At 37.4% G+C, this 9700-nt stretch overlaps 1 protein-coding gene across 19 annotated transcripts in view; it reads right to left on the bottom strand.

Moving 5' to 3' along the window:
- The window catches only part of LDLRAD4 (low density lipoprotein receptor class A domain containing 4), a 578686-nt gene that overhangs the window by 419091 nt on the left and 149895 nt on the right, over positions 1-9700 (bottom strand). Inside the window, exon 4 of one of the 19 annotated variants that reach the window (XM_019668244.1) lies at positions 142-175. The exons of the other annotated variants lie outside the window; for them this stretch is intronic. The gene's annotated coding sequence lies outside the window, so the exon portion shown is untranslated. The remainder of the gene's footprint in view (positions 1-141; positions 176-9700) is intronic. 19 annotated transcript variants of the gene reach the window in all.

Below are 9700 nucleotides of genomic sequence, written 5' to 3'. Positions count from 1 at the left end.
GTTTCCAAAATTAGAGCTGTCCAGAAATAGAATTATGTCGCCTTCTTAGGTGGTGAGTTTTCTCATACTAGAAGAGTTCAAACATAGTCAGGGTAACCTCTTATCAGAGGGAATTCATTTATCCACAGGAAACTAACTTACCGAAAGGCTCTGGGGTACTGTTCCCACTGCAATCCTAGGAGGAAAGCATCAGACACAAGTGAGACTTTTAAAAATTTTCTCTTCCCTAGGTTAGAGGATGCATTTTAAATGTTTTAGTTTAAAAGGATCCCTCCTAAGCTAGATGTAACATAAAAGTAAAATTAAAGAAGAGGCAACAGATTACGTCAGCATAAAACCTCACAACACATTCCTCCTAATTAATACAAACTTGAAAGCAGTATGGGCAGAGTCAGAGATGCAGCTAAAAAACTTGAAAATGAAAACTACTGAAGGGTTTCTGATGAGATATGCAATAAAATTATCTCATTGAAACCAGGCCCTAACACTGAAACCAGACCCGAATCGTTTTGTGGGGGGGTGTTTCCTCCCAATTTTCTTTTGCCTTTCAGGATATAACAGCAGGCCTCCTCACAGCTATCTGGAGACCAGGACACCAAGCTGGATCAGACTGGTCTCAGAGGTTTATGCAGGCACAGAAAGCCACAAATGAACTCCAACTAACCCCGACGGGTGGCTAGAACCAAAATTTGACTCTAGCCAGGACCTTTGTGCGCAGACCTGTCCTTTTGGACAGAATTCAGAAGTGAGAGGTGCCTAGTAATTTGTGCTTGGCTAGGCACCTAGATCTCACCCAATGAAACCCTGCCGACTGGGAATTCCTTTATACTTGCTCTCACCTTTCCCATTCCTTAGATGACTTAGTTCCTAGATTGTGCAATGAAGACTCCTGAATTAGAATTAATAAATATGTATAGTTTTTCTTTACCATTATCCTTTAAATTTCCTCTAAGTCTTTATTCAGGAAGACTGATCTGAGCCTTGTCTTTGGTCTCCTCATTTGACAGCTGGACAAATAAATATTTTCTCTGAAAAAACTTTTTGCCTCAGACTTTGACTTCTCTGTGTGCCGCTGGCATCGACACCACTGGCATCAAACTTGCCCACTTTGTTCCTTGTTCCATAACATCATCAGAAAGTTGAGATGTTAGGAGAGCATAGAAGTAACCATGATACTGCAACAATGTGGACACCACTGTTCCCAAGTCAAAACAAATCTCTTTACTGTCTTTGAATCAGCCATACATAGTTTTTTTGGTTTTGTTCTGTTTTTCATCCCTTCTCCCATTTGGGGGTATAGGTCAAGAATTATTTTATTTATAAGATTGTTATTTTTAAAATAGTAAAAATTCAACATAGTGATGCTGAGAAATGCCTCCTGACCTGAGCATTAAACCACACAAGTTTTAGAGCTAGAGGACAATCATGTCCTGAAATACACACATCTGGAAGTCACTTCATTCAGGGTTCCCAAAGTTTCAGTCACTTGGGTACCCTCTCCTCTGTTTTTGCCATAGCTGCAAACCAACTATACTATTTACTTATTATTTTTCTATAAATCNAAACTATGAATAATAAAATGGCAATAACTACATACCTATCAACAATTAATTTCAATGTAAATGGATTAAATGCTCCAATCAGATGATGGGGGGAAGGGGGGTTGAATGGATAAGAAAATAAGACCCTTACATATGTTACCTGCAAGAGACTTAAACTTACTTCAGATCAAAAGACACACACAGACTGAAAGTAAAGAGAAAGAAAAAATATTTCATGAAAATGGAAACAAACCAAAAATCTGGGGTAGCAATACTTATACCAGACAAAATAGACTTTTAAAACAAATACTATAACAAGAGACAAAGAAGGACCTAGTAATCCCACTTCTGGGTATTTATCTGAAGAAACCCAAAATGCTACTTCAAGGGGAGGTGCTCATCCATATGTTCACTATATCATTATTTACAGTAGCCAAGATATGAAGGCAACCTGGGTGTCCCTAAATGGATGAATGGATAAAGAAGAGGTGGTACATATATACAATGGCATATTACTCAGCCATAGAAAAGAATGAAATCTTGTCATCCGCAACAACATGGATGGACGGAGGAGGTTTTGTGCTGAGTGTAGTAACTCAGGCAACGAAAGACAAATGTCATATGATTTCACTTATAAGTGGAATCTAAAGAACAAAATAAACAAACAGAAACAAACTCATAGATACAGAGAACATTTTGATGGTTTCCAGATAGCAGGGGTTTGGGGTGGGTGAAAAGGGGTAAGGGATTAAAAAATACAAATTGGTTGTTACACAGTAGTCATGGGGATATAGTGTATAGCATAAGGAACATAGTCAATAATATTGTAATAACTATGTATGGTGTCAGATGTGTAGTAGATCTATCGTGGTGATAGATAGGAGGGTGGTTGGCGGCAGGGTGGAAAAGGTGAAGGGATTAAGAAATACAAACTGGTGGTTACAAAATAGTCATGGGGACATAAAGTGTAGGGAATATAATGGTAATAACTATATATAGTGCCAGGGTGAATCACTTCCTAAATTATATAAATGTCTAAATTATATAAATTATATAAATGTCTAACCACTGTGCTGTACACCTAAAACTAATATAAAATAATATTTTCACTTATATGTAGAATCTAAAGAACAGAATAAATGAACAAACAGAACAGAAATAGACTCAGAGATATAGGGAAAAAAAACTGACAGTTGCTAGGTGGGAGGGGGTGGGAATGGGGGAGAAGGTAAAGGGATTAAAAAGTACAAATTAGTAATCACAATATTGCCACAGGGATATGAAATACAGTTTGGGGAATATAATCAATAATGTTGTAAAGATTTTGTAGGAAGTCAGATGGACACTTGTCTTATCAGGGAGGCCATCANTAAAGAACAAAGATCAATCAATGATATATTGCCCGTTTTGTTCGAAAACCTTTTGCCATCTTTCAGTGAGCTTCATAATTCCATGTTCATAGAAGGACTTGTCTTTATTTGCAAAAAAAACTGAACAAGGTGCTGATTTACAGCCTCATCTGAATTGAACGTTATACCATGCAAGGAGTTTTGAAGAGAGTGAAACAAGTGGAAGTCTGACAGCGCAAGTCAGGTGAGTTGGTGGGTGTGGCAACACATCCCATCCAAGCTCCAATAATTTTTGACAGGTGATCAAACTTGTGTGGTCTCGCATTGTCGCGATAGAACACAACTCATTTACAATTAACAAGCTCTGGACATTTCTAGATGATGGATTCGTTCAAACTGTCCAACTGCTGACAGTACGCATTTGAATTGATTGTTTGGCTCCTCGAGCTTGGTTACGTATCCCAGCTTCTTCGGGTGGTCGTGAACGCTTGAATGATGGATGTTCAATGTTTCTGCAAACTCTTGTGTCATGTAACATGGGTTTGACTCGATCAATGCCTTTATTTTGTTGCCATGAACCTCAGTGGGCCTCCCTGACCGAGGAGCACTGTTGAGATCAAAATCACCAGCACGGAATTTCGTGAACCATAGTTGGCACTGAAGTTCTTGTAGAGCATTATCACCATAAACTTTATGCAACTTTTCACAAGCTTGACCTGAGTTCTTCCCTTTATGGAAGTAAAACAGTAAAATACGGCAAAAATGCCCAGTTTGGTCTTCCATCTTCAACTTGTAAAATCTCCAAAACTCAACCAAATCGCTCAATTTTTTTTCAGAATGAAGTTAGAACTGTCAGCTGTCAAATGACATACCAATAACATAGGTGCGAATGACTCTAGTACTTCCAAAAATGAACTAGTGCATTGTGTAGCAAACATGCATCATGACTTTTCCAACAACCCAATAGTAAATATTTTCTATGGTGTCAGATGGACACATGTTGTTAGTGAGACCACTTCATGGACAGTGTAGAGGCTTGACCACTGCACTGTACTGAAGCTGTAGTTGAATAATATTGTATGTCAACTGCAATGTAATATATATAGTCACAGGAAGTGGAGTATAGTGTGGGGAGTGGAGTCAATGGAACTATAATAGATATGTATGATATGGGGGGGCGGTGGATTGGGGGAGGAGGGTTGTCACTTTGTGAGGGGTGAAGAGTATAACTATTACATTGTTTTGTACACCTGAAACTAATTTTAAAAATGGAAAAAAAATAAAGATATTAGATGATAGCCCAGTCCCTAATACAAAGGAGATACTCAGTAAGTGCTAAGTTCCTCAAACCCCAACCCATCAACAGGATAAGGACAACACTTCAAAGTATAGTAATGACAGCCCAAAAGCAAAGCTAGAGGGCCATGAGACTTTGTACTCTCGACAACCCCACATGGGAATTCAGTGAGGCCTGTCAGAAGGAAAATACATCTGTCTCTTCAAGCCCATGCTCCTCAATCTTGGGACATTTCAAAGATGTTTTCCAGCATCTCCAGATTTTCATAATCCATTAGCCACTTCTTTTCTCTTTAATATGAGGTCATGTCCCCCTATCATTAGAAACAAACTTTCCTTCATCCTGTCAGTTCATATAGTATTACTTCTATTTGAAGCCAAAATCTTTAAAAGAAAAAAATGCATGCATCATAGTAAATTTCTACTTTCTCTCCACCTTCCTCTCCCAACTTCCTTGAAATATGGCTTCCATTTCAAAGATTTGCTCTTCAACAAATGACTCCCTTCTTGCCATTTTGATGTGTGTTTTTTTCTCAGCCAGTCCTTATCCAATTTTAATCTTTCTGCATGGTGATGCTGCTCGAAGCTCCTTCCTTAATTTCAGCAGCACCATATTTTTTGGTGCCACAAGTTCTTATTATCAATTAAGAGCTAGGTGCTGTGCTAGAATAACCTCACACAGCTGTGGTGAAAAATTATGCATTAAAACTGATCAGCTGCTTAGAAAAATGACTCTATCACAATAATTAGTATTACTATCACTATCATTTGTTTGTAAAATGTGATAATCAGAAGCTCGGGGAGATGAAGCTCTGAACTACATTCATCAGCCCACAGAAAGGAGTCAAACAGAAAAGCAATGGGCCCATGACAAGGGTACTAACTTTTAAGAATAAATACAAGAGGAGGATCCCCAATAAATAAAATGAAGAGTCTGATGTCAAAAAGGTAGTTTATTAATAATAGTAATAATGGTAGTAATAATAATAATACAGTATCTACCTTATATTGAAGCACTTGCTATGTTGCACCTTGATAAACACTTTAATATATTGTCTCATTTAACCACATACAACCTTGTGAGCTATGTATTGCTATTCTCATTTTACAGATGAGGAAATTGAGGTTTGCTCCAAAGCAAATGGCAGTTTCAAGATGAGTGAGTACTCAACAGAGCTGAATGCAGCAAAGACATCCAGTAGAACAGGCCTTCAGATTTGCCAACATGGTGGTCATTGTGAAAGCAATTTCAGTGAAGTGAAGAGGGAAATCCTAAATCTCCAGATGAGAAGTGAACAGGAAGTGAGGAAATGGAGCCTTTAAATATCCTTCAAAGAAGGTGAACTATATAGACAACAAACAGGTCACAGGGTGAGGAGAGTAGTTTGTGGTGGTTGTTGGTTTGGGGTCTGAGGTTTCCACTGGGTTGAGTTGGGTTGGGTGAAGTTTTGATTAGAGCATCTCATCTTTAGAGCATCACTAGAGAGGCTTAGTGCAGTCTCCAGATCTTCCTTCTCTCTAAGTCTTACATTCAGTCTTCTATGCTGGCTCAAAGCTCTGCCATCAACCTTCCAGATATCCACACCCATGCATTCAAGTCTCACTTTTCATGATAGGGACTTAAGGTTCTAAACCTTTGGCTGTGTTCAGCCCTTATAGAAGGACATGTTCAACGTGGATAACCAACCATCACCTCAAAATCAAAATGTCCAAACTTGAAGCCTTCATCTAAACCGACAAGTCTTCTCCTTCTCCATCTTCACCATTTCTATCAATATTCTTTATACATAGTAGGTGATCAACAAATACTAAGTAAATCATTTCCGAGCCTTGTCCAAAAATATAAATACTTGTACCCAATGTGGTTAATGGAGCTAAATGTACATAATTCATTTTTAAGACCTGGTATACTAATTCTGACGACTTTTTAAAGATTATATCCTTATCTGAACTTGATTCTTTCCTTCTTTATTATGAATGTTCACTAAGGAATAACATCATTAGGAAGGGGTTAACAAAATATTCCAAAATAGTCACTGGAAACCCTTATACCCTACTTACATTTAATATCACTCCCAAAAAATCTGATCCCATATGCTGAATTTTACATCTTATTATATACAGAATCTTTTTTGTTGATATATAATCAAGAATGAATCCCATTCACATAACTAAAATGAAATCAAATACTCATCTTAATATATCCATCAAAGCATAAATGCTACAATTTACAACAGAATACTATGCTATCAGGAATTTCTGTTTGGGGTGCTATATTAAGCTCTTTTCATAAAATTTATTAAAGCACCCCAAGGAAACTTAAGTAGTAAAAGCTCTTTATTATTTTTTATTTTTCCAAACTAAATACAAGGAAAGGCATACAATTCAGATCCTTTAAATTGCATATACAAATCATCTGCAACAAAACCAACAAGAAAAGAAAAATTGAGATGAAGCTAGCTTAACAAAACTGGTACAACAAACAAGGTGTTTGGATATTAAGCCATATTGGAGTGTGAAGCAAAAGGAAACTAGTGATACTAATCCAAGTTTATTTAAAATGTTAATATTTTGTTCATCATAAACTCATCATAATTTTGATTTTTTTAAAATAAAGATTCTTTATCTTGATTACTGAGGGTTTTTGGAGGGTGCCTCCTTAAATTTGATGCCTGACTCTAGTCCTGGCCCTGTGAGGTGATGGCCTGAACTGGGGGTGGGGTTGNAAAAGTAGGGGGATAAGAGGGAGAGGGGAGATTTCTATCATTGCCATAAATAGAAAGCCAGTATCACTGGTCTTGAGTTAAAAGCAAATCTAAAAGTAAATAATGAGAAAATAATCCAATAATAATTTTAAGAAGAAACATTTAAACTGAACATTAACATATCTCTCAAATGAATAATGAACTTGGTCCCTGCAGGGAGAGAGTTCAATTTCCGCTTCCATCAACCTCTAAAACTCCAGCTTTCTTGATCTACCAGAAGTACAAAAGCAGCTTGGTATTTGTAAACAAAGTACCACCAGACCACCGAAAAATCTCTGGTGCTACCCCTGGCCCATGCTTAGTAGCTGTAGGCCTCTAAACAAGCCATTCCACCTCTGTTCACCTGTTTCCTGTGCATGAATTGTGACTAACACCACCTCCCTTGGCTACTTCACAGGGCCATTGTTTATTATGAAGTTCAATTCATGCTTTCATAAAGCAAAAAGTCCACATGAACAAAAGGTGGTATCACAGAGAGGAGCAACAGTAAAATAATCAATACATGTAAAGTATTTAACCAATAAAAAGGGCTTTGTGAAGAATAAGAGCCGCAGAGCATTTTTTAAAAATCTAACCAGTGAATGACCTCACATGCTAAACAGTTTGTTGCGTTACACATGCAGTTGGATCCGAGTTCACTAACAATTATTGCAAGTATTGATTTTTCCCTATTAGTTCTTGGTGTTTCCTCATTTAAAGTGAAAACTTTGTGCAGTAGATGAGCCTTTTGCAATTCCAAGCCAAGGTGGGTTAATATCAGGGCGAGGGAGAGGCTATGGAATCAATAAAGCTGTTAATTTGCAAATGAAGTGATTTACCTTCAGCCATCACCATTTGCAAACAGAGCTCTACAGGAGAAGTGTGAAAAGTTGGCTGTCCCCCAGAAGATACAACTGCAGAAGAGCAGAGTCCAGACCCAGGAACCAGAACTTGGAAAAGAAAGTTTCTGATACCCCCAAGAGAAGGAAGTGAACAATAGGTCAAGAGGAAAGTGAGGATTACTGTCCTTGACAGAGAGGGAACATGATTTAGTGTAAAGCAAGAGGGCTTTCTAACCTGGTAACAATAGTATTGCCCACATTCACCCAACAGACAGCAATTCTGGCAACAACTCAGCACCCAGGGTCCTCCTTAAGTCTGTGGCCTCTGTGGCACCACATCATCAGACATCTAACATCATATTAGAAGTAGTATTAGGAGACTTCCGGTAAGATGGCGGACTAGACAGACGCTGTGCTGACTACCTCCCAGGATCACAACAAAATTACAAATAATTTATAAGATATTCAACCTCGGAAGNGGGGAGGGGGGCGGAGATAAAGAAGAACAAGAGGTTCAAAGTGCCAGAAATAAAAGGAGTAAGTTTTGGGGATGTAATATACATCATAGGAAATGTAGTCAATAATAGTGTGATAGTATGGTATGGTGTCAGATGGTTGCTAGACTTATCATGGTGATCACTTTTTTAGCGTAGAGAATATAATCAATAATATGATAATAACTATGTATAGTGCCAGGTGGATACTGTTGAAAAACTATGATGTACACCTGAACCTAATATAACATTGCATGTTAGCTATATTTAAATAAAAATATTTAAAGAAATTTTTTAAATTGAGAAAGAAAATATAATTTTATACAGCAAATATTTGTTAAATTATGTAAGTTTATGGCAATACAACACAGAAGCTGACTGAATCACTTGATTTTCTTCTTAGGATAAAGTTTTCTGTGCTGTGAAAATATTTTCTATATTTCTGTTTCACTAAGATGAGCAAGCACAGCTAGGACTCTGGAGGTTTTTTTAATTCTAAATATAACTATACTGGCTTTCACTGCTTTTTTCACAAATAAACATTTTAAGTTTTTGTCTTTTTCTTAATACATTAATTTCGGAAGAAGAGTTGCCATTATAATTATCCAAATCTGACAGCTGTAAATTGTATGGAAAAGACTAGAAAACAAAAGATACAAAGAAACTAATTCAGAACTGTAAACAACTGCTTAAAATGTAAAGGAGATAACAGACTGCCAAAAATAATTAAATAGCCACTAAAAGCTACACAAGCTATGTATGACTTTTAAAAAAACAGCAGTCATAGGCCTAGGAACATGTTCTGAAAATGTCTGCTACTAAATCTGAAATTACAGAGCAATAACTTTCAAAAGAAAGCTAGAGAGAGAGCCAAATAATGGACAGATTTCTGTGGTAAGAAGTAGTTCCTAAGTACAGACTCAGAGGTGCTGGGTAGAAAATAAAACTGTCCTTCAATTAAACAGCCTGTCTGCTGGGCCAGATAAGAAATGGGGAGCTAAGTTTCTCAGAACCCCAAAGGATGCTCTGGGTTATCAAAGGATAACTACCCTCTGCTTGCTGACTTTATAAACATAAAGGGAGAGCAGGAGACAAAAGATAGCTTAAAAAAAAAAGCTGCAAAATCAAATAAATTATGCTCTAATGACAGAGCTCATTTTGGTTCACTAAAATACTCCATTTACTCACTATCTCCAATTTACTTTTCTCCAGTAATTTATTAGAAATCATTTTACCCACAGATGCGGGCAAGATTTAGCATGCCCGGCAACAGAGAGAGGCCACATCCTGGAGGATCCCATATGGAAGGAAACCCACAACTGTTCCTGTTGGGCTTTGTAATGTATTCTTGAATTACACTTGACTACAGTCCACCTGATGCTGTGGGCATTCACAATATGTCAAAGGAAATACAGTGAGTGATACCTTGGTTTG

This window comes from Hipposideros armiger, unplaced genomic scaffold (genome assembly GCF_001890085.2).
Source record: "Hipposideros armiger isolate ML-2016 unplaced genomic scaffold, ASM189008v1 scaffold_522, whole genome shotgun sequence".
NCBI lineage: Eukaryota > Metazoa > Chordata > Mammalia > Chiroptera > Hipposideridae > Hipposideros > Hipposideros armiger.
The sequence above is the reverse complement of the archived record's forward strand: the minus strand, read 5'-3'. Positions and strand labels throughout refer to the sequence as shown.